The sequence below is a fragment of the Genypterus blacodes genome, unplaced genomic scaffold (genome assembly GCF_046128005.1).
Source record: "Genypterus blacodes isolate CSIRO-AG114 ecotype Tasmania unplaced genomic scaffold, CSIRO-AGI_Gbla_v1 ptg000076l_1, whole genome shotgun sequence".
Lineage (NCBI taxonomy): Eukaryota > Metazoa > Chordata > Actinopteri > Ophidiiformes > Ophidiidae > Genypterus > Genypterus blacodes.
Genome location: NW_027466885.1, coordinates 2251230 through 2277608, shown reverse-complemented (window position 1 = coordinate 2277608; position 26379 = coordinate 2251230). Strand labels below are relative to the sequence as shown.

Here is a 26379-nt window from a genome sequence, read left to right as displayed (position 1 = left end):
GGGAGAAATGGAAAGAGTGGAGAGGGTGTGAGAGAATAAATGCGAAAGGACAAGAGGTGAGAGAAAGAGAGGATGAGAGGAAAGAGACAGAGAGAGTTTTGAGAATGGAATGGGAGGAAAGCAAATAATGGAATCTGATGATGAGAGGGAGGCAGAAATGAAGGGATGGGAGGAGGAAACGATGGCTGAGGGAGCAAAGGAGAAAATTGGAAGATGATGGACAGCAAGGAGAGGGCCATTCAGAGGGAAAAGGGAGGGATGTGGAAGAATAAATGGAGAGAGAGGGGAGAGAGAGGAGTTGGCACTAACGGTGCGGACTACAAGAATGGAGGGGAGATTAAATGTGTGTTAGGACCTCGCCTCTCTCTCTGCGATGAGGTGGCAACAGGGGACACCAGTTGGTGTGTGTGTGTGTGTGTGTGTGTGTGTGTGTGTTATTTAATGGTGTAGACCGTGACTGCCATATGTGTAGCCTGAGGCCTAATGTGATGAGGTACAGACAGAATTAATGAGAGGAGAGAAGAAGGAAAGAGGGGATGGAAGGAGGAGAGCAAAAAGAAGGGGGGGGGAAGAAGGGAAGAACAAAGGACAGGGGGAGGGGAAAGGGGAATAAGGAAGCAGAAAAAGGGGGCGGGGGGGTGGGAGGAAAAAGGGGAACCAGGGATGAGAGAACAGAATGTATGAAAAAAGGAGTGGAAAATGGAGCAAGGAGGAACAGAAAGACAGGGGTAACAGGAGAGGGGATGTAAGCATATATTGGACAGGGATAAGGGAAGAGAGGGAAACGGGGACAAGAGGAGGAGGAGTAGGGGAATGAGTGAGCAGGAGAGGAAACGCAATGGGGGATAAAGAAGAGAGGGGTGTGGAAGAGTGGTGGAGCAAAGGTAACAGGGGAGAGAGAGGAGTGATGGATAGATTGAGAGGACGAAATTAGGTTTTAATGAAGACGAGGGCTAGAAAGAGAGATGAATGTCTTTATTAATCCATTATTAAGGAGGAAGGCGGTCGAGAGAGAGAGAGAGAGAGAGAGAGAGAAAAGGAGGTGTGTGTCTGCTATTTTTTCATTACTACTTATTTATTCATTAGGGTCCCCTGGAGATGGAGTCCCTCTACACGCATATTTGTGTGTTTGTGCGTTGGCCTGTTTTGTTGCATTTTTGATATTGAGAGTGTGTGTGTGCGTGTGTGTGACTTCATCTCCTCATGTATTGTTTCTTTGTGTGTGCTTGTTTGTGAAGGTATGTGTACTGTATGCATTCATGTTTGTGTGTGAGTGTGTTTTTTTTCTTTTTGTGCATTTGTATGCATAGTTTTTCTTGGTGCCACCCCCCCCCCCCCCTCCTCTCCTCTCTTAGCTGTGTGTGTGTGTCCCATGGGTTTTCCCTCCTCTGTTGCAAGCAGCATATGGGACTTGGCGCTAATGACCACACTGCTGCGCCAAATCCTGATTTACACATACACACACACACACACACACACACACACACACACACACACACCCCGTGGGACAGGGGCACGCGCGTGTCTGTAGCCCAAATCTGATTAAAGTCGTGTTGGCGACAATTAACAGCCCTTCAACCTGCCGCCCCTGGCCCTCTGGGGAGTGTGTGTGTGTGTGTGTGTGTGTGTGTGTGTGTGTGTGTGTGTGTGTAGGGCTCAGGTGGCAGATTTGAGTCTTAATCCTCCTCTCTCCTCCACCTCTAAATAAGTCATGTGACCCTTTACCTCCATCCATCCCCACATAGGACTTGGTACACTACCTATCCTCAAGTCCTCAAGTTTAAATGTAATCATTCTTTGAGTGTTTCTTTCTTTCTTTCTTTTTCTTTCCACTTGACGAAGGATGAAAGGATGAAAAAGAGAAAGAGAGGAACGATGGATATCAGCGGCGTGACGACCTTTGTCTATGTCTACTGTTGTCGCGCTTGTTCAACTCCGCCCTCTTCCTCCTGACCTCTGACCCCATGGCGCTGATTGACTGACAGCTCTTTCTTTACATCCCTCCATATTTGACCTCCCCCCCTCCCTCCCTTCTTTATTTGTCCCCTATCATCCCTCCATTCGTTCACCTATCCTCACCCCTTGTACTCCCTGTGGGGGCAATAACTGGTGGAAGACCAGCTGGTACCCTGTTAACACACACACACACACACACACACACACACACACAGACACACACAGTCTGAATGTTCATTGATGCTCAGTAAGACTACCCTCTTGGACATTCACACACACAGTATTACTGAGAAAAATAATACATCTATTAATCAAATGGAGAGAGAGACAAACAGACAGACAGATAGACTCACTCATGAAAGAGAGACAGACAAAGGGAGAGGACGACAGACATTGTCTCTGGCTAAACGTGAAGCTGCTTGTTGACTCTTGAATACTGGAGTGAGTAAATGAGCAGGTGTGTATTTGAGGTTATTGAGCAAACAATGGTAGCAGATGATGTTCAAACACTACTTAGTACAAATTAATCAATCAGAATACGGAAGGAAGGCGTCACTTTGAAACGTCAGTACTTCGGGGGGAAAAGAAGAGAGACAGGAGAGTTCTCACCTTTTATTCTTGCGGCCAAAGAGAACCTGAAGAGTCGTTGGAAGCTCCAGAGACTTTGGCATTTGCGGGTGACATTGACAGTGCAGTTGTCTTGGCTACGCTCTGAGCTTGCCACAGGTAACGGCATGTGTAAGCCTCACCCATTGTTTGTGTAACAGACAATCAATCCCTTCCGGATGCTGTCAAGTCCACCAAATCTGTCAGAGAGAAGAGAGCATCAAGCATCAGCAGCGCCAAGGAGCTCATCCACTCTGAAACTGGGCTACCAAGGCCATTGTGCAAGTTGCCTGTTGTATGGCAGTTGAGTACTTAAGTGAGTTTGTTGGAGTCGTACATACATTGAGGAACTTCTGTAGCAGTGGAAAAGACAAATTCATTTATAAAACCTGTCAATACGGGATGGAAAATCGGATTTCATGATAATAAACGCCTTCCTCCATCTTTTCAATGCACAGTGGAATCACATTGCTGCTCCGTGTGAAGAGAACAACCGTAACGCTCTTGTGCGTACACGATTAGAATCAAACTTTGCGATTACCTGCGCGACCGGGACAAAACCTCCACTGACGTATCGATTGTGTTTATCAGGATGATGTAGCGTGTTTTAATGTCGGGAGTGAAGCGTCTTCCCCCAAACACTGTTAAATATTAAAGCAGTGTAACCGAGCCGTGCAGTCTGCCACGGCTATAAATACACTCTGCAGATAAAAATAACACTCTTCATCTCCACACGTTGTCAAGTACTTATGAAATCTAAAGCATTTATAGGAAGTTAAAAACATGTCAATAAGAATTTGATCCACAAACAAAGAAGATTGTCTACCGTGAGAAAGGAGGAAGTGCTAAAACAGCCAAAAGCTAGAATATTGTGTACCTTGAGAAAAGAGGAAGTTCAGCCCTCGATTACCCCATAATAAGTCTGATGGAGATTCACTCAAACAGCAACTAATGGAAAAATACCTAAAAGAATCTGTACTGGTAATATAGCACAACTTGACAAGCATAAAGGGGTTAAAAGGTGTTAGGAATATTAAGAAGATAACTAGGCTTATGTACAATGATTATGAAACTAGACATGTTGATGATTGCGTAATAACACCTGCATCCTGTGTGAGGATGTTGGGAAAGAATAACCCGAGAAGTAGAGCTAACACAAGAAGGTAGTACCGAGAAATAAAGCTTACGCAAGAGAGAGAGAGAGAGATTTCTCGTAACTGCCCTGAGATCGGGAAATTGCGCAAACGATTCAGCGCACAGGGTTATTTTAGATTGCTCAACTTTGTGTCTTGTCTTCTAATGTGAATACAAGGATATCACAGTGATAGGTCAGAACTAAGTGTCTAGAACGCCTGGGTCACGGACAGTCATTCTGTGTGTTCTGTGCTCAGACGGCGTTCAAAAAGAAAACAAAGGGGAGAGAGAAATGTTGCAGCAAAGTCTGAGAGTTGTGAATTTTGTTAGTCTTGTTTTGTTTCCGCCTACTTCCACCTCCCACAACTTATGTGATGGATGAAAGCATACTGTTGCCTTTAAAGAGACTTAAAGAGATTGAAGCAAGCTATTTTCATTCAGAGTGCATAGTGGTGCTGCAGCAAGGGAGAACGGATGTGAATTAATGTGCGTTTTGGATAATATGAACGGTATAATAATATTCATGGTCACTGAGCAGCAAGGGATTGAACTGTCAGCTGTTTACAGAGCAAGTAGCTATGCACCGCTGTGTGTGTTTCAATACGTCTGCAGTGTGTAGTTTGGCGAACATCCTGTCATTACACACCGAAGAGAAGCGCCGATGGAAAATAAACAACTCGCGCAATTTCCTATTTATCCTCATCTTCTTCTAACAAAACATCAGCTGGGGGGGAAATGTGTTTTTGTCTGTGATTAAAGACTGCGTGTGCCGTAATACATAGATTAATCCACAATGCAATGACTAATTGGCTGGTTGTTCTTGCGGTCTCCGTGCTGTCAGTCTTCTTTAACTTGTTGCGTTGTGCAGATGCGGTGGATTTGCAGTGGCTATTTTTTTACAGAGCACAGACAGAAGCTGAGGTTTTGCCAATCTAACAAACACGAACTTGAACACAGCAGATACTGAACTCCACCGGACAAATCCCACAGATGCTCCTGGAGGACAAGCTTCTCAGGCAAAAAGCTGAGACAAGCTTCACAAAGATCCACAAAGTTGGCCTACAGAGCCCTCCATTTGTGAGCGTTTTCAGGATTTCTCCCGTGTTGATGACATCACCAGAGGCCTCTTAGCCATGTGGTGAAGAGATTAGTTTTTGTTGCATGAAGCTGTAGGATGAGCGTCAGATCAGTGTTTATCCTCAGAATGTGCTGTGGAAAAAGCCAAGAAATGTTGCAGAATCTAGATCTATTTTAATTACGTTGTCATGGGGATGAAAGCAGGTGAAGAAGCACCATCGATGACAATGGTTTCTATATCTGTCGGGTGTATATGCGTCAATCGTGTGGCGGATTAATGATCGTCCATTTTTTTCCATCATGTTTACTCAACATTTGGCATCAGCGACAAACTGACTGATTGTTTTTCTTGCTCATGTTAGTGGGATTATGCAACACACACACACACACACACACAGATTTTGCGTGGGCGGCTCTGTCCTCTGGTCAATATTCAGCGCTGAGCAGTTTGATAAACGAATCTCACCGCATCTGCTGGTATGTGCGGACTGACAGCTGAACTATGACATCTTCATACACCATCCGCGTCATCGTTCAAGTCATCATCGCGGTCATCATCGCCGTCATCACCTAGTCAGAATCACACATGTCACAGTCTTCATCATACATCCGCAGCAAAAGTCTGATACGATATTTTTATTGTCTCGGTATATGATACAATCCTTCATGATGATACACCTTCATCATCATCATCATTGGCATTTGTTTTAATCATTTTTTCATTTAAATTCTTTTGTTAACCCAAATGATAAATAACACAATGATGTAGATTAAAAAACATTGGAATAGAGAAAAACATTGTCAATATAATCAAACAGTAAACTTAATTTACATTTTTCTGTCTTTCCATCTTTCTGTCTTTCTTTCTTTGTTCTTTGTGTCTGTGTTGGACAAGTGTGCAGGCCAATCCCTGTTTGCCTGTGTGTATGAGTGTGTGTGTGTGCATCACCATCTGTGCACTTCACTGCCCTGCCTTCATCAGACTACATTGACTGACTCAGCTCTGCAGATTGTGTGTGTGTGTGTGTGTGTGTGTGTGTGTGTGTGTGTGTGTGTTGCATGGTAAACGATGCACAGCTGTCGTCTGCTCAACTTTCTGCCAGGGTGGGCTATCGTGATATGACTGAGGACACACACACACACACACACACACAGAGGATGTGCTCTGATTGGGCAGCACTGTGCAAAAAAGCTGTTTAGTCTAAGATATATGTCTCCATGTTCATGCTACTGTATATGTGTACATTATATGTGTCTTGGTACAATTATTTTCCTGCAGAGTCTCTGGCAGGATCTTACACACATTTATGAGAGAGGGAGAGAGAGAGAGAGAGAGAGAGAGTCTGTGGCAGTTTTCTTAGAGAAGCCACGTATGAGCAAGAGCATCACTCAAAGAGACACAGAGATTGCAAATATTACCAAGATAGTTTTTATGGTTATCAACAATGACAGTTTATGTTTGTGCAGTAAAACACAGCAGGAGTAGCAGAATGTATTTCTTTTCACGTCTTAAAACCTTCACACACAATACTCGTATCTATTCATTTGCCTTTTACTTCATAGAAAACCTGCACTCATGACACACATAACAACTACTTTAACCTTCACATTTACTGGATGAGATTCAAATTTTATACTCACAAGTCATGCAAGAGGATCAACCTGTAATCAGTGGTTATAAGTCACACAGTCTGAATGCACAGCCTGTTTCTTTGCTCTTGAGGTGGCTAACACATAGCCACTCTTGAGGTGGCTAACACATAGCCATGCTACTTTTATCAGAAAAGCTTCATTAATGTCCATGAAGTCCTGAAGAGCCTGTTCATTATCGGATAATAGGCCTACGACTTATTTTTCTCACTCCCACGCATAAATAACTTGTGGCAATGTGTTATTTTTATTACCACATTAATAAAAACAAACCCCAACTCTCCTTCTCGGTATTTGCAGAGATAAATGTCAGGGAACTATTTGGATGGCGGCAAAGACAGAATTGCAGACATTTCATTAAAGTTTTAGAAAGAAATAAGAATGCAGGCCAAGCGTTAGGAGCAATTCTTGGTGTTCTTCTACATGGTGAGATGAACTGAATTGATTTGCTGTTGTAGCCTACATGTAAGCAGGATAATATAGTACTCATTGCTTACTTTCTAGTTCTTACACGGAGTGAAAAGGGTAGAAGTCTCTTTACTTTTATACTTTATGAATACTTTATATACTTGAATAAATCTTTTATAAATCTTGAAAAAACACAGAAATCAAAACTATTCAGAAATAATGTTCTTATAAAGCACAAGTATGCGAGTCTGATGATGCTACACATAGTCTCTGTATTGTTCTGGCTTTCTAATGATTGGTCCGGATCTTGTTCGGCCCTGGCTTGCACTCCTCAGTCTCTCTGTATTGTTTACCCCAGGTAGTGTTTCAGCAGGGACAGTTTGACGTCTTGGATGTGTGTCCTGGGTCTGTGGCTCAGTAATCTGTACTCTCCTTGGGATTTCCATAGTCTTTGGCATGTGCATCGGGTGAAGGTGGCTCCGATAACGTCTGAGTTTAGACCTATTCGCTGTTTCTATGATGTAACTCCTGGGCTCATCACATTTCTAAAGTACGATTCCTGGGTACCATGTCTTATTGTTCTTGTCAAACCCTATCACATGTTGTCCTGGGTGAAGTGGGGGTAATTCCTTGCGGCTCATAAGGTCATAGCAGCTTTTCGTATTGGTGTTCCTCATTTCAAGGTGTAGATGAGGTTCTTCACAGTTCTGTGGGTGAGGGCAGTGTGATGTCAATAGGTGTTGCTCTGATTTGGAGCAAGGCTATGTGTACAGTGCCTCCATGCTTTCGTGTTTTGTTTATGATTGCTTTTGTGTGTCTCACATATCTTTTCAATGAGCCCATCGCTTTCGGGGTAATGGGGTGAGCTTGTCACACTTTATTCCCTGGTCCTCCATAAGTCTCCAAAAGGCTTCCCTGGTATACTGTGGTCTATTGTCTGTATGGATTTCATCTGGCTGGCCAAAGATGGACACACTGTATATGTTTGCTTTCTTTGTGCAACTGCTCAGCCGGATACAGGCATGGGCATTCCTCCCCCAGTGGAAACTTGGAGTATCTAACACCATGTAGAGTCTAGACCTTCTAGGATCTGATCCATCTTGGCCCGAAATAGGTCTTGGGACACCTTGGGACACCTCTTGAGGCTGGCATTGAGCCTTTGTGGGCCAAGGCAAATACAAATCCTTCCTTTTTTGTGCTGAATGCCAACTGGAACACCAGTTTATTTATCTAGTTTTGTAGCTTGTCTTTGATGTGGATGCTACACTTTCACGGTGGATCAATAAATGGCTCTGCAGTCTCTTTTGGGATGAGTTTAGCAGTCCCTGTAAAGTTGCCAATTTTCTCAAACAGATCTGAGAAAGCTGCATTGAGATCTGTGATGCTTGATATGCGTCAAGGTGGATTTATGTCGCTTTTTTAGATTGTTAGTTTTAGTTTAGTTTCACTTTTTCGGCGGGTTTAAACACAATGTCACAAGATGTAGGAGGACACTTGTTGGTAGGTGTAAATGTAAATGTGTGCATTGATCTACTCCTACTCTCTGTGTTGACATGGAATCCCAATATAACCCAAGCATTCAATTTCATCACCATTATATGCTGTTAGTTTTGTTTGTGTCTCTGGGTGCAGCTTTCTCAGACTGCTACAATTCTTGCCATAGATTTGTCTGAATGTGCATAATGGAATTGTGTCTTCAGATGCTCCTGTATCAATCTTGTGGTGGATTGCGTATACATCACCTTCAAGATCTGGTGGTTTAACATTCAGGATGGTGTATGCTTCCTCTCTAACTGGTCTGGTGTTGATGCTGTGCATGCATTTTTCATTAATGGTCACTGAGTAGAATAGTTTCTGATATTCATGCTCACCACTGGTGTCGTTGCTGTCAATACGAGACCCATAATGTTGTTTATTGTGTCTGCTGATGGTTGGGATTTGCTTCTCTGACTTCTAGGCCACAGCTCTGTTGTTGTCATTCTTTATTCTTTCGACAGTATTTAGCCCAATGCCATTTTGCCCTTTTGTTACACCTTTGGCACACTCTTTCCCTCGTGACAATGTGGGCTTTGTCAGTGTGTGACAACCCAAGCTTATGCAGTGGTTCGTTGCCTGCAGACCGAACTTCATATTTCCGGCCCTCCATCAGAATCACGACAAAGGAGTAGCCCTTGGCTTTGCTATATCATTTCTAAGAGCTTCATGTGGTGTGCTTGCAATGATCAGCTCTATTAGTCGTTCTTTCACCCTCCCTTAGGCCACTGGCATTCAGGAATCTTAGTCTTTCATCTCCAATACCCCGGCAGATCTTCCTAGCTTGTTTAGCTTCCTTCATCTTCATCTTCTAGATTAAGTGTCATTTTTGTTTGAACAGGGAGATAGCTTCACTCAGAATAGGATCTGAACAGATCATAGCAGGTAAATGTGCTGCCATCATGCCATTTTGTTATGTTAGCGTAAGATTTCACATCTGGAGTTAGCTTAGCTAGCTGGTTATTTACTCACAAGCGTTACACTATCCTGGGACAGTTCTTGTTGGTAAAGAGAGGTTCATTCATTGTGTTGACACAGTAACCAATGAACTCTGTCTTTACATTTTGTTGGAGGTACAGCGTGTTGGCTACTATATACGTCACCAACATATATCAACACTTGTGATCACAGCTCATGTGAACATGTTGGTGCTCTGTGGAGGCTTAGCCGGCCTACTACATGAAAACCAAGCTGTTGTTGCATTGTGGAAAGTCAGGCTTGTTATTTTCACAGTGTGCAAAGTTTCAGCTTGCATGTCTTTCTTTTGTGAGAAGTTATCCATTCTGCTGGAAGGGAAAAGTTCTACACAAAAACAGCTCAATGAAACAGCATTAATTACCTGCATTGTATGCCAGACACTACAAACAGAAGCCCGTACTCTAAAAGCACATGCTGCGTGTTACACCACTGTTCATTTCGCAGCTACCTGACTGCGATAAAAGCAAAGCCAATGTTCTATTTAAATTGTGTAGCTGTAAACTCAGTGGATGTGAATGAGCTACAACGAAAGCCTCCAGAGCCACATGTGGCTGAGGAGCTGCCTAATGACTATGTCTGTGTTAAGACATCAGTTGTGCTTAATGAGCTAAGTGTTTGAGGTTTCAAGTCCTTTATGAACATGTGGCCTGACATTCCAAGAGAAACGCAGAGAGAGATAATAAGGAAAGAGGTTTGTGTGTATGTGTGTGTGTGTTACTGTGAAGTTACTGGTTGTGGCTGTTTTTCTTTCTGGGCCTTTTGTTCAATTCCCGTCCTGACAGAATCCCGGCTGTACTGTACTGTAGAGTCTGTGGACTTAAGAGAACCCCAGCACTGATCGGCAGCATTGCGTTTGCGGTGAGGTAAAGGTTAATTTGAAGGATGAGTCATGAGTAGAGCTTTGATGTCTGTGTTTACTCTCTGCAAAGCTGCCATGATGTCTCTTTGAGTCTGCTGGGTGATGCAGAATCACTTTAGTCAGAGAAAATGATAATAAGCCACAGCATACCCTCAAGCACCACAACACTACAACTATCAGTTGGTTTACCTGTCTGTTCTTTCAGTATTGGTGTATTGCTGTCGTCATGATAGAGCTGAATAACAGGGATTATGTGTAATTGCTCATTTATTAGGAAGTTTAATAGACTGATAATATTGTAAAAAAAATTGAGTTTTGGCATTTCTGTGATAGCATGATACAGCAGCCATAGAGGAAATGAAAGAAGTCAGTTTGTGGGAGTTCATACTAAACTGTTAATTGATTAAACCAGCATGCCATCTTTCATTGTATGTATAACTGCAAAATTACTTTGTGACTTTTAATTAGAAACTTTAGGAAGGATGTAAATTATTGACGGAATGGTTTGTGCTGTTTCCTCACTTTCAGAACAATAAGTTGATCATCATCCTTTCCAGCGTGATAACATATGTGAGGAAAGCTGTAACATGGAGTCTGACTGTGACCTGTTTATGTCTTGTTTGTGCGTTCATCTTTTTTTGTTAGTTTTCTGGTAATCGGCATTAAGATCAGATCAATGAATGATATTGTGATCCTCTCTGGTTTGTTATAAGACCAATTTGGATTTTTGAACAGCAGGTGATTCCTGTTGGTCCATCTATCATCTGAGAAAGATCATATTGACTAGTGATTTCCTATAGCTAACACTGGTAAATTAGTAAGTGACAGTGTTATGGTTACTGCACTCCACTCAATTCCCATTACACAGGAGGATTCTAATTGGGTCCATTTGAATCAGTCCTTTATGTACAGTGCTGCTTGAGAGTTTGTGAACCCCGCAGACATGGTCACTACATCAGGTCTATCCATGAGGTCTATAGTCAAGGTTTTTGGTCAAAATTCGTCATGATCTTCCTTTGAAGTAGGTTGTCTGTAGATGTGTGAGCAACACAAAACAGGATTATAGATTGCCTGGTGCAAACTTTTGGAAGATGAGTTGTGGTAAAGCAGAAGTTTGTTGTATAATGGTTGGATTCAGGGACCAAGTTGTAACTGCTCCCCCTGTCCCCTTCATACCTTCTGTACCTGTGCTATTCCCCCTCAGGCCCTCCCAGAACGGAGTTTCTAGTTAAGCAAACCAAAATAATTGTGTGTCCCCCTGCCCATAACGACTTTAAGAAGACTACACTACTTGATGAGGACTTCTGGCATTTTTGGGTGCTTTCCTCATCATCTTCAAAGAAAACGTTCATGCTGCTGGCTCTCTTTCCCCTGGAGAAGGCTGTGTAGAGTTGGCCATGAACGAACACAAGCTGAGGAAGGTAGAAGCAAACTCACTCGTTCTCTGGACACTAACCTTTGTTAATGGTTACTGTAAAAGCCAGGCTGACAGGGAACTGCCGCCTGACAAAGGTGAAGGGAAGTTCATCATTTCTGTCATGGTGAGGGATCTTTGGCAGGAAGGTCCTTTGACCCGTTTGTCCCCACAGCAATCTCGCACTCAATCACCCTGTCCATCATCTGCACCACTGACATCCTGGTGCCGTTCTTGAGAGTTTGATCAGGACCTGCTTGCAGGTTCCTTAGCAGCTTGACTAGAACTCCTACTTTCATTTTCATTTGGTGGTCAGGTATTCCAGATGGTGTCAGTGAGTTAAAGAAGTCGACAGGCAGTTTGTCCTTGTGATTGTCTTCCACAACTGAGTCAGCTGAAAAGTAGATTTTATCTTCTCTGGGGAACACAGCCAAGGACATGTTGTTGATGTCTCTAATTGTCTTGTTCAGAGAAGGGTACACAGTGTCTTTGAGAAGGTTCTCTGTCATCACATCTGTTCTGGAGGTCAAGGAAGGTTTCAGAAATCAGAGTCTTGCTAGACCATCACCAAGTAATTTGGAGGAATCTAGACCTGAACGTCACTTTCCCTGCGTTTAAATTGACCTTCCCTTAAATATGTCAACTGAAATCATTCACAATGTCATTATGGAGGTTGCTAGGGTGGTGGGATTCATCTCTCCCACTACTATGAATTTGGTGAGGCTAAAAAATACAGTATAACTTATATAAATAAAAATTATATGTGCAAATGTCTCTTAGTTCGGGAGTTTGTCAGCTAATTTTTTGACAAACCATGTTAAGAATACCTTCTAGCTTCAGAAGACTCCTGGAGTTCAATCACAGGGACTGTCCCCCTCCTCCCGACTGAAGCCCTTTTGGTTGCTCAGTTTGGCTGGATAAAGATAGAAGCCCTGACCCTAAGATTGTCCTGTGACAGGAGGACTTCCTGACCTCCCTTGTCATTTACTCCCATTACATAAAGCTCTGCGACCCCTTGCCGCTCATTGACCTTTCTTCATTTTCTTGTCCTCGAATGCTGTATAACAAGAAATAAATGAGTTCTTAAAGGCATCAGATATGATTAATCACTTCCACAGAGGTGGGTTGAATCCCTTCTGCAAACAGTGATTTCACCCTGAGAACTCGCTGATGAAAACAGAGCGGGATTGTCTGTTACCTTAATAAAGATGTCCACACAGTAATTAGACCTGCACGCCTGAGTGGACAGTGTATGTTTTGCGAGTGTGTGTGTGCGTGCACGCGTGTGTGCACGTGCATTTAATGCTGACGATAGAGGAAAATGAGACTAACAGCTGGTAGAGATACCAAAGAGGAAAAATACTCCTGCAATTTTTATTGAAGGTAAATAAACAAGTACTTTAGTAATTCAAAAACAAAGAAAGCTAAAATGGCATTATTGAGATAAATGGCCACTTTAAACTGTATTGCAGTTCACCACTTAAGTAGAAGTAATTATTTTACTTCCTTGCTTGTTTCCCGAGCATCTGTCCTTTCTTATATCTATTCTTTTTGAAAGGAATGAATGGACTGTACTTAATTTGTTATCCGACCAAACAGCCACAAGTATTTTAACCCAGAATGTTCTGACCCGTGAACATTCCCAGTCACAATGTGGACACAAAGGTTTAACACTCCCAGAATACATTATCATTCATTAGTTTAATTCTGTATAACGTATATGGTAATACCTATGCAGTACTTTATACTGAGTAAATTTTCCTTTCGCTTCCTTTACATATTTTCCACACTCTGCCAAAATGTACAACCACCTCTCATCCAGTTTCCTCTCTATTTTTCTAATTTGGTTCTTTCAAATGATAAGCAATATAGTCTAGGATTGGGCAGCCCTCCCACACACAAAAATTGTATTTGGTATTTTAATTGGCAGCATTGTGGCTATATAGTTAAACTGTAGGGCTACTTTCCCTTTTTATAATACTAATTGTATTGCATAAAGCATATGGTTATTTTTTTCCAACTTATCTAAATATATTTTTATCTTCTGCATCAAAGGATTAAAGGTTAGCTTATTTCTCCAGCATATATGAAGGGCAAAATGCTTAAATTGGCATGGCTTCTGATTTCTTCTATTTCTTAATTGTGTTACCTGATAGTAACAGTAATTTCTCTCGGGATAATAAACTTTAATCCTATCCTATCCTAAATGATTGTCCATATATGATGTCCATTAATTGTGGTAGAAAGATGGCAATAGCTGATATTTCTATAAAAATTGGTGATATTGTACCATTTGTTATGACTGCAGCTTTTGGTTCTTATGCAATGTCTATGTTCTGTCTCTCAAATCATAAACTAGAGTCTGATATATGGCTATTAAAACATCTGATAAAAAATAGTTGAGTAGTCTGCGAATGCCTCATAACATTCTGATTCACAGATTACTCACAGTTAACATTTATTTATTTATCTATGCTCACTGCTGTTACTGTTTTTGTCCTAGCCAACTGGCAGTGACCAACAAGTGTGTAATGCGTCATAACATGATGAAGGACATGAACATGACCAAGCCCAAGCTTCCATTTTAATTCTGTTTTCCCACAACTGTTCATAATAACATAGATCATGAGCCTAACATGACACGTAATGAAATGAGCAGGGGTTGTAATAGTTTTGTGTTACGTGTCCATCTGTCCGTATTGTGAATGTTGGATGTGCAAAAATAAACCAAGCCATACAAAGCTGGTTTGGCTCAAAGATGGTGCAAATAGATTAAAGTTAAATGATAAATAATCCAACAAGATTAACAAAGTCCACTCAAATCTTCATAGATTTCATTTTTACAAGTGAACCAGACCATGAAACAAAAACATGGGATTGAGTTACTTGTGTGTCAGATCATATTGTTACACTACTGACCAGAAAACATCCACATAAGAACATATGGAGTTATTGTGAATGAAATGAGTCAAATCAATTGGAATGTTGGGTTTATCTATTTTTGTACACATTTTGGAAAGATGCTAAACTATCAAAATGGATAAAGTTGCAAAGTAGCTCAGTGACTGTTATGTTACTCTTAATGTAGAGAAACAGTGACCACATTCTTCAAGAATTAACTAAAATGTCGTGACTGTCCTGTTTCTGTAGATGGGCAGAACAAATTTTTAAATGTTAATGAATTCAAAATTAACTTATAGGTACACCCACACTGACTTTTGAGCTTGATGACACAATGACTTTATCTTAAGCTATGAATTTAGAGGAGCAGGTAATCCTTCAACTGAGATGCTGCAGAAGCCGTGAAATAATAAAAGTTTTTTATCCTGTTAAAAACTGTTTGAGTTAACGATTATGCTTCTATATTTTTGTGTTATTTCATTCCAACCTCTCAACTTTGATGCTATCAGATGACAGATGTGTATATTTTCTTAACTGACGTTAACTTGCCCTGGATTTGTGATTTTTGATTCTTAGATATTTCAGTACATTTTACAAGCAATACTCATTTTACAGAAGCCCAGTTTTGAATACAGCATTTTCCCATTGTGGTATCAGTTAAGGCTTTGAGTACTTTCTGCTGTCAGCGATTTGTGAATGAAGGGGAATATGTCTCAGTTTGACAGCCATGAATTTGTAAAATTAGACAAACGTTCCTTTTAAAGGTTTTATCCAGCCGAGGGTCACGAAAATCACCCCACATACAAATGACCATAAAAACCTTTAATCTGAGCGCAGAGGAGAAAAATGTCAAAAAATCACAGCAAGCTGATTTTTAGCTGCCAGCGGGGATCTTTCCGCTCGTTCCTCAGCAGTGCTGAGTCGTTCGATTAATAACCCGTCTGTAATGAGCTGCTGAGGGCCTGGAAGCAGCGGATAAATGACCCACACTGAGGATTCAAATTCCTCAAACTCCAGCCTTTTCTATTTGGCCTTAATGAAAACATGTTAACAAGCTTAATAACAAGCTGCAAGTCATTAGAGTTTGTTAATTACCTGGTCAAAGGACAAAGATGAAGATGGAGAAATAAGATGGGGAGAGGAAAAGAGTGATAGGGGACAGAAGAAGTACTCGCACAGGTATCAATATACCAGTGGAATACTACATTAAAGCTGTGTTTGGTATGAGGAAGAAAGTTGTACTTCTGCATTTGCACTCACACTATTTTCAATGAAGACAATTCACTCAAATCAATCTCATGTCAGTAGTGAGCTCTCTGAATGTGAAGTAACATCAACACATGAAATGTAATGGACTTTAAGGCAGCTAGTAATGATGAATGAGCAATGGTGAATGATGGAAAGGAATTAATTGATTAATTGATCAATTACAAAAATACTTGAATGTGGTTATGGAATTATCAAGCAGTCTGGATTTCCTATTAATCAGAGCTAAGTGACAGCAACTCTTAAGATCATATATTCATGCAGTTGATCTCAAAACCTGTTTTGCCGGATGTTGGCATCTTGAACCACAGCATAGCTCGTGAGGGGGTCAGTAGGTCTCACTCTCTCTCTGGTGTACCCAGCGAGGATGGTTCCAGCTTGATGAGTGCCGAGGGTAATGATGGCAGGTTTCAGTGGACTTTTCATCACTGATCTGGGTCCAGCAGAGCTGGTAGAGAGAGCTTATTTGGGAATCCCTGGGGCAGGATCCCAGAGAAGCAGGCAGTTTGAGATCTCAGAAGGTCTTTAAGGTCGGTATTTCAGGCTGAGTTAAAGAAATTATTCAACGTAATAACTATAACCTTAATTTCACCGCATGCCTGAAACTTAACTTCAAGTTATTAAATGTTGAACTAAATTAAGCAACTATTAAGAGTAGTATATTCAGTATGGTGCGTAGCTAGGCAAAGAAAAATAAGTAACTGAAAATCGTAAAATGTGCCCAAATAGTAGAAGTGCTAGAAGATGTAAAAGAAGACTTAAAGGCTTAAAGACTAAAAATGAGAAACTAAAGACTAACTGAAAAAGAAGACTGAACTAAGATATAACTAAAACTGAGGAAGAACATGAAAAAACTGGGCCCAGAGGAGAGACTTGGCTGTTTTATCTGCTCTCACACCAGGGTGTGTGAGAGGCTGGACTCAGGGTTTTTGGCACCAAACCATTCAAGTCCTTTGTCTTGTCGCTTTTTTTCCTGTTTTCCAGTATGTTGTTGGGGCTATTGATGGCTGCCATATCTGCTTTAAGGCGCCAGGTGAGCCAGATGCTTGGTGCTCTTCCCCTCAGTACAGCTCCAGGCTCTGTATGATCACCAGAGAAATGTCCTTCATGACAAAGAAAAAAACAATACTGCCTTCTCAGTTACTGACAAATAACTACCAGTAACCACAGTGGAAGAGTAGTTTAATAAGCCTGTTGATTTTAATTAAATTGTTCTACTTCCCCGTTAGCGTTAACTTAGCTCTAGTGCTACCGCTAGCTGGGGCAACCCCTAAGAAACAGTGGGTAGAGGCGTCACAACAAGCTTTCATGCGAAATCCACGAAAAAAAAACTGATGTGCAAAAATGTGTTAATGAGCATTTATACAAATACCCATTTGTGTGACTGTTTATGACAAAACAAATCCCAAAACCCCAAAACTTGGAATAATTTACGTTCGAAAATTACTTGGCGGTCGCTCCTCTCTCCCCTGTGTCCGCGAGTGTCTCAAAAAAATTCACCAGAGGCTCCACCGTGAGTCACCATGATATGATGACTTCAAATTCGATCAAAATAAGGCATCTTAGTCTCCTTAGTAATTGGGACAGCCTTCCGATCAGGGCTGTGCACATAGGGACGGCCCAATGTTAATTGAATTGTAATAATTGACGATTGGATTGTTTCTATAAACGATTCCTTCCATAAAAAACACAATAAAGTATCTACATAGGACAATAAAAAAGAGTTAATCAGTGAAGGTTGCAATGGAGAACTTGATATGAAACATCTTGACACTTACTCAAATCAAAGCAAATGAGTATTAATAGTAGGATGATCTGCGGTATCCTCAGTGGAGGAGAGAGTAGTGTCAGTGTCAGGTATAAACCTTGCAATTCCCCCTCTGTGGGTGGGTAAAGGGCAAGCAAATTCATCGTTAGGTTCTCCCTAAGTCGCTGCTTCGCTGTCATATAAGGAGAATCTACATCTGTGACCTTCTTTCTCTCCTCATCACCTGACACATTTCCTCCTCTCTCCTACCTACAAGGAGAAACACAAATGAGCTGAAAAGGTGAACACAGTGCTGAACCTGTGCATGTTCACCAGAAACACATTTAACACCGGCACTATCTGTTCAAATGTTGCTGTATATATTTGAACTAGATATCCTATAACAAGCCAGCCTATTGGTACAATGTATGTTCTCCTATTTTAAGGAGAAAACAGTCATGGAAATTTGAATAAAGATTGAAATCTTTGAAAGTTGAGCTAGAACTGTCGAAGTAAATACAATTTTATTTCCTGGAAATCTGCTCCTGTGTAATCTTACGAAAGGGCCATACAATTTTAATATAAGGCTTTAATGTTACTTTAAGCATTAAAGTAACACTTGGTTGGTTGCACTATTTGCTGGAAACCCTGTATTTTATTTACTTTATAAAGTTAAAACAAGGGGTCTTCTTATCAAGATTCCTGGTTTTTACTTTGTATTAGTGTGAAATTCATTCACAGGTTTTGGAGCCAGACTTGACTGTTGTGTTGTGTTCTTATTTATGGAAAGCCAGTTTAGTTAATTTATACAGTTTGGAAGCATTTTATTTGTATATAACTGGAACTTTATGAATCATAGTTTGCCCAATGTTGTTAGTGTCCTACATTCAGACACAAACATGTTGCAAAGTATTGTGACAATGAAAGGAAGCTAAATTTATATTGGTGGACATCAGGGTGGGCTGTTTTATAAGGTTTAATAAATAAAGTTAATACAACGGCTATATAAGTAAAGAGAATAATTTAAATGTATTAAGGATAACTTAAAGGTCAGAGTCTGACATATGCTATGGAATAAAAATAATGTGGAGTTCAGCACAGAAAGGATCTGGATGAGGTCTGCATGGCTAGCTGCCTAGTGCCAGACTCCAGTTCTGATGAAAAAATGAATGAATGATGAAAGAGATGGTCACAATTCTCTTTGTCAAGTAAAGCTACCAGATTTCAACTATTACTATATCATATCACTCGAAAACCCACAAATACACAAATACCTACCCACCGACATCTTAGAAATCCGCTCTAATATTCAACACACTTGCTCACACACGTACTTACACACACACACACACACAGACACACTCCCAGGTGTGCGAGTGTCCCTGCACCAATCAGCTGTGTGGCAGAGATCAGGCTGTAATTATTTGTGGATTACGGTCAGGCTCAGGCAAGGTGAGACGTACAGCTTAACAAGCTGATCCTCTGTTTAGTGGAGGTTAACACACTTGTTTCACACACACACACACACACACACACACACACACACACACACACAGTCTGGCTATAAAACCCATCTCATGCAGACGGACAGCAGAGACAGAGAGAAGAAACGACTCAATCTCTGTAGACTCACCAGCACCCCCTATGGCTGAGTATAGAAAACGTTCTAGTTACCACATGAAATGCTTAATTACTATGGGAAAACAAAACACTGTCAATGAAGTCCAGCATTTGTTCCTATGTAGGTTGAATGAACAGTCTCTACTCGAAATGTGTTCCTTGCCCAGTGGTCCACGCATCTTCTTTGTAATGAGGCGGTTGACAACACACTTAAAAATGTGTCTAGCGTCTAGCCTGATGGCTTAAGTGTGGAAGTGACTATGGATAGCAACCACTACCAAGATACGTGTGAGAGCCAGGCCTTCATTCCTTTTATCGATTGTCATGGAAGGGTCAGTAGACATTGCTAGACAAAGCTATTCATCAATCATGCCACACATAACCACACATCCTCAGGCACCTACACCATCACAGTTTTCTTTCTCTCTATTCGAATGGTAAGGGAAACACTAGATGAGTAGTGAGCCTAGCACAGAAAGTTCAATATTTTCCACCATTACCTCATTCCAACTCAACAGAGTTCTGCCAAAGATGATTCATGATTCATGCATTGTCATGGTTTTGTATGTCAATGTTCAAGCCTCAAATTAACTATCATGGTGGGTGAGAGAGCTGAGCTTAAAGAGCTTAAAGCAAAGCTCTCAATTAACCAGTCAGTCTCCAGTACATTCCAACTTTTACCCATGATCAAGAGCTCTGAGTAGCTCCTGAAGGAATAAGAATGCGTGTACAAGCAGCTGAAATTAGTTTCCTTCACCGGATGACGGGACTCACCCAGGGGCAGGGTGAGGAGTTTCGAAATCAGCAGGGAGCGCAGAGTCGAACCACATTGAAAGGAGTAAGCCCAGGTGGTTCAAGCATGTAATCAGGATGCCTCCAGGGTGACACCCAAGGGAGATGTTCACGGCACGCCCACATGGGAGAGGAGCACGGGCCAGAACTAGGCCTAGAATATGCTGGAGGGATTTTTATCTCCCATTCCCAATCTCCCTGATCTGGGAATGGGAAGAGCTGAAGAACGTGCCCAGGGAGTGTGAGCCACTTTGCTTAGCATGCTGTCTCTGTAACTTGGACCTGGATAAGTGGTGTAACATGGATGGATGGATGGACTTAACAACCGCTCAGTTTGAAATGGTGCAGCTGTGTAAAACAACAGCTCCGGGAATTTGTTCAGCCTTGTTCACTTTTTGTATTAGGCTGAGAATTTTTCAGTCAATCCTCATGATCCCTCTGAGCTCCTGCGGTTTTTCACATTCAAAACAACAATCTGTCAATCAATTCCTTTAAATCAGAGCTGGATTCACAAATCTCACCAGCTGTTCCTCTCTCATTTTTATCCTCCTGCAGTCTGATGTTCACGCTCTCCCAGCATGCTCCACTGCTCGCACACACTCGTGCCCACACACGTGCAAACTAGATCTAGTTAGTTTGCTGTAGTTTATACAGTCTCTCGATTGAATGGAGTGGGTTTTTACTTTTTCCTGTAATGGAAAAGTTTGATTCTGCTCTGGAGTTTGGAAAATGTGTGATACATAGAAAAGGTATTATCTATTATCAATATTAAGTTTTCATTGTTCAGTAGGCTGTTTCATGATTGTAGAAAATTTCCTGAAACTAGTTGATTTGTATTGATTTGTAATCTCAATAACAGATGAAATGACTTGATTACAGTGCAGCCTAATTTGTCCCTTTTAATTGAATACAAACATTGTTTTCTTAGTGTTATTGATTTATAAACAGCAAGGTAAAGCTGCTTGTTGCTTGGTTACTAATCACTCTGCATAATTTATGTCGTTATCATTACTAATTCAGCAGTGTGGCTCAATAACGGGCGGTGGCAGCAGCAGACTGTTTCAGCTCATATTGTTTCCATAATCCATATTCATTACTGCAGACTCGTTCAGAGCGCAGCACACACTCTGCTGCAGATGCCTCAAAAGCTCCGACACGTAGGCTGCACAACTGGCAGCCAGTAAAACCCTCCACAAAAGATAACATGGAAATATGAATCAGCTTTGTTACAGTCGGAACAGAAAATTAACCATTGACAATTATTCATAATAAAACAAATTCTTATTAAAACCTAAAAAGCTTAGTTATTCAAACTTGCACACACTCAAATAGAGTTCAGACACATTCAGGATGTAGACCTGTCCAAAACCTTCAGTCTGATTCCACCAAATGTCCAGGTAATAGACGCGTTCCAATCACAATCACAATCATCATAATAATTTAAAAAGTACATTTGTGAGACCTAGATTTTTAAATAAATGATTAATTGATTCAATTAGTATTTAGATTATTAGAACATAGACACAACATACAGTATGTTATATTTAAATATTACACACAAAACGTGTAATTGAAATGTTGTAAATAGAATTTTAACAAAGCAGTAATAGGAGGTGGGACAGTGTGTTAACCAGGTGAAGAGAAAGGAGGGAGGAAAGGAGGAGGATGAGGAAGGGAAAGGAATGATGTTGCTGAAATGAAGGAGTTCAGGTTAAATGAAAAGAGACAAAAGGAGTGATGGTGGAAATGCAGAGGAGAAATAAATGAGGTGAGATGGATGGATGAGCCAAAAGGATGGAGGAGGGGATAAGGGATGGAAAGAGTGATGAGGAGAGATGAAGATTCAATGTATAGATGGATAGATGCATGGCTTTTTTATGTTGGAATTAGTTTGATTATTGATACATTTCTTTTTTATTTGTCTCTGCTGTGTTCTGTGACATCAGTCAGCATCACATACATGATGACGTCATCGACAGCAGGCTCTACCACCCACACCCACACACACAGAGTGAACCCCCTTCTGCTTTTATAGGCTTTCCTGATTGGCTGATGGAGGGGGCCTGGCATTGCAGAGCTGTGTGTGAGCAAATAGGGAGGACACATGCACGCGCACACACACGCACGCACACACACACACAAATACACACATTCACACACACTGATGTTTGCACTGAGGCCATCTAGTCTCACTGTGCCTCCAATCTGTTTTGGCTGCCGCCTGTGCCACACTGCTACACACACACACTCACTCACATATACACACACAGATTTGTTTGTCAGGTCTCTTCTCCGCCTTTAATCTTTGCTTTTTGTGCATCACACTGTTGTACGTCAGAGTTCCTTGCGTATTCAGATGCACTGACAGGATGAAGAATACTGATGAACACACATTCACAGAGTTCAAACATCCTGCAGCAAACATAGACGTTGAGAAAAATGCAAATCTCCAGGTTACAGACAAATCCCAGAAGTGCAAAACCTCTTGTCTGATTCTTTAAACTCCTTAGTTTGAAGACAAATGCGGCACCACACACATTCACATTATACACCAGTTCTGCACCCTCGAACCCCCAGTTAATTAATTGGTCAATTAACCGGGGTTTAGACCAATCTTGGTCCAAAAACCAAACAGTCTTACACCCTCAAGCTAACCCTAACCCTAACCCAGTCCCACATCCCCAAACCTCTAATTTGTAGACCAGTCCTAAAATCCAAAGGGCTAGGTTTGAGGTACATGCGGGACTTAACTGAACAATTGTGCTCTTCCGTATTCCGACCTCAGACCTACCTGAAGACTTAAGCGCCCTGCAGACGGAGCAGAGTTTCCCCTGACAGAGGAGTGTCTGCAGCTCTCTGCGATTCAGACTTGGGGCTAATGTGGTTCTTCACTTCGTCTAGACCTCTGCAGACGGAAGCTGTTGTAAGTCCTGCGTGACAGGCACAGAACCTAAAACTAACAGGGAAACTCTTGAATTGACACACACACCTGTCTGATTAATGCAAATGATTATTAATTATCAAAATAGATAGAAATTGATTACCTGACCAGGTATTTATTGACGGCTCACAATCGATCACATCGTTCACACTGGGATGTTAAAAAGTCTCATTCCCAGAGAGCTGAACTAAGTTACGCCCCTGCACATCTTAACTCTGAAAATATGTTATTTTCCCCCGCAGATCTTTTGACTTAAGCTGTCCCACTTACGTGCCCCACTTCAGTCACCAACTCTAAAGGCCCAAAGTCTCCAGTTGATAGACTAGTCCTACCCCCCAGGAGTCCAGTTTGTAGACCAGTGCTACACCTCAACCCTGCAGATTTTAGGCCACTCGTGATATACAGAACATCCAGATTTGTATTTGACGAAATTAATGATAATATATTTAAATTATGTATTAAGCAAGGGTTTTTTAATCGAAAGATGTCTCCAGTTTCTCTAATGAATACATAATTCTTTACAGTGTTCAAATTTTGTCCAAGGTCCCTTGGTTAATGGTCAGATCAGGAGATGAATGTGCAGCAAATCACACACTTCCCTGTACTGTATATAGTCTTTATATCACATCCCATATGTTTACCTCCAGTTCTGCTACACTTTCTCTATTTTCTATTATAAAGCAAAATGTGTGCTGACAGTGGTGCAAGATACTTAAGTCCATGAAGTCGAAGTAAATGACAACGGAAAGACACTGCAAGAAAAGTCCCAGTAAGCCAAATTGACTGCACTGTTAAATTGTTCATACATCAGCTTGTAACTTCTACATGTACACATATACAAAGACGCAAATCTCCAAAATGTGTGACTTTTGGCTTTTCAGTTTGAGAGTTGGAACCATACAATATCTGGATTGAAATAAGAACAATTTTGATGAACTAAAAGGGGCAGTTCCTGAGGCTTTTGGGAGAACATGTTGAAGGTCTTCGCTTCATTTCTTACTGTATCGAATACAGAAGGCAGTCAGCCGGGTCAGGAGGCTGTGGTGGTGGAGCCTCGTGGGATGAGGCTCTGTTTCAGTGCCTGAACAGGCCTCTATTATCAGGTACTGAACTGATACAAGAACTGAGGTGAAAATCGGAGAAGGACCTTCAAAAAGACGTAGACAGTACAATATATTACAGCATTAAAACCATTATCTTAAATTCTGGCACATATCTTTAACAGCATGGACCACAGTACAAATAAGTCTTCTGAGTCCTAACAGCTCTGCAGCTTAACATTACTTACAAATAAGTATATATATATGTCTGAAGGAGAATTCAAATCCAGAATTCAGTGAGAACAGCAGTAGACTTATCCCTGTACATGGTGTAAAACATCTAGGCAATGCTGTATTCTTCATATGTGATGGGTTTTATCATTGAAGGTTTTATTGCTTCTATGTGTGTATTGTGCAATTACCCATTTTATTCGTAGGCTGACTATGTGTATCTTCTTTCCAGTCGCCTCTCCCCTTCCTCTGTCCCACTGATATTGGTTCTCAGAGTGGTGCAGCAGTGTTGACCTTTTTAGGACGGTCTTTTGCCCATTGTTCAATGCCACTGCAGATATAATGTTCATCTCTGCACACTGGTCATCTCTGGCATTGTCCTTGACCTTTGCTGCGTCCTCAGCCTCTGTTCTGGCTCTGGAACACAGTGAATTGTGCCAATTTGTCTTTCTTATGCTGAGTTTCTTTGATGTTGACCCTGATGTTTTCAGTGTGAAGGGTATGGAGTCTGTCATCAGCCCCATGTGATGCAGGATCTTATGATCATGGCTGCAATTTCGAGTTTCATGACCATTAGGAGGCAGTCTCACAGAGGAACGATGCTTTGGTTTTGTTGATCATTGGCAGCAGGCGGGTTCAGTCCATTATGGGTGCCTCAGTCAGCCAAGCCAGCGGGTGGATTTACGGTTGGAGGTGGAGGCTGTGAGCCCTTGTTCACTCTTACCAGGGGGGGAGCTGCTGCTTGACTCTGTTGCTGCCTTCGTCCGGGCTGAGTCGAGGTCAGGATCCAGCAGTTTGACAAACTGAGACACAGATGAGGATTTACCTGCTCCTTCTGTGCTCTGTCTCATTTCTGTGCTTGAGCTGTCCACATACTAAATGTCGACCATTCTTTTGCAACCCTTTTTTCCCTTTAATTGTTAATTGTGCCTCAGACTAGAAATGCCCCCGTGGGAGGGAAGGCACATTCTGTCTAACACTAACCCAGTGTTGAATTTGTTTCATACTACCTTCGCCATAATTATCTTTCATGACAATGTACTATTAACACTATTCCTACAAATACTATTATTTGCTGGATTCTGCTCTGCCCTTATCTCATATTCGTTCTTGCACTTCGATGTGATTTGATCTATTTTATAATAGATAGAACATTTTTAAACATCTTTTACTTGTCCTTTCCCATATGCTGATATGCTGTAGTAAATCCTTTATTCTGTGTGCACTACGGTCACTTGGTGACTCTTCACAGCCTTTCACATATTCCAATCTTTTACTGCCTTGTAATGAGTCACCGTGCCCGGCACTAGTGGAGTACTAGACCCCTAATGAATAGTACTTTTATTACCTCAATTTTATTACTGCAACAACTAACAACACCTGGTTCTGTCAGAGTCCCAGACTCCAGATAGAAATACATAAACCGCCTGTCTTCTCCAAAAAATGAATCAGTTTTACCGACTATTCAGATCTCACTGTTAATCTGTAAAAGTCACAGTTCACAGTGGTGAACTCATCCTGACTCAGTTACGGTACAGTACAGTCTGACAGTTCTGCCAATTCTTTTCATTGACCTCTATGATGAAACTACTTGAAACTCCAAACCTGATCTGTGAGCAGCTGACAGCCAACAACACAAAGATATAGAACAACATAGGACAGTTAAGAACAATATAAAGACATAAATACATTATGTTAGGTTGAAGATGCCACTACTTTTAGTGTTTGTCCTCCTGGTCGTTCTCTTTCTCATCCTTCTGCACCTGAGGCGTAGCACCGTGGCGCTATGTTGAACAATCAGAGACTTCCCCTCTTTGAAGGCCACTGTCAGCCTGCGCTGCACAAACACAGGTGAAAGGATGTTTATCAGCATTTCTCCAAAGTGCAGCTTTGAACAGTGTGGGGATAATTGGAGCTTCAATTTAAAACAAATAATTTAAATGATTACTTATGGCGCTAGCTTGCTCGATAACATGAGCTAGCTGAACTCAAACCCATTCCTAATATATGTGGAGGGTGGGGATCCAGTTTCTAACTTTGTCATTTGAAGGGGGTTCCCCACAACTCAAGCACGAACTATGAATGTGTGAGCCAACGTCATCCAATAACATTGCCGTCACAGCAACTAACAAAGTCTGAGGAGAGTTTGAAGAGGGGGGTGAGGATGAAGCAAACGTAGAGAAATGGAGGAGGATTGTAGCGACGTGAGAGTGCTGATTGATTGTG

At 41.4% G+C, this 26379-nt stretch overlaps 1 protein-coding gene across 1 annotated transcript in view; it reads left to right on the top strand.

Moving 5' to 3' along the window:
• The window catches only part of fars2 (phenylalanyl-tRNA synthetase 2, mitochondrial), a 69825-nt gene that overhangs the window by 22838 nt on the left and 20608 nt on the right, over positions 1-26379 (top strand). The gene's annotated exons all lie outside the window — the stretch shown is intronic.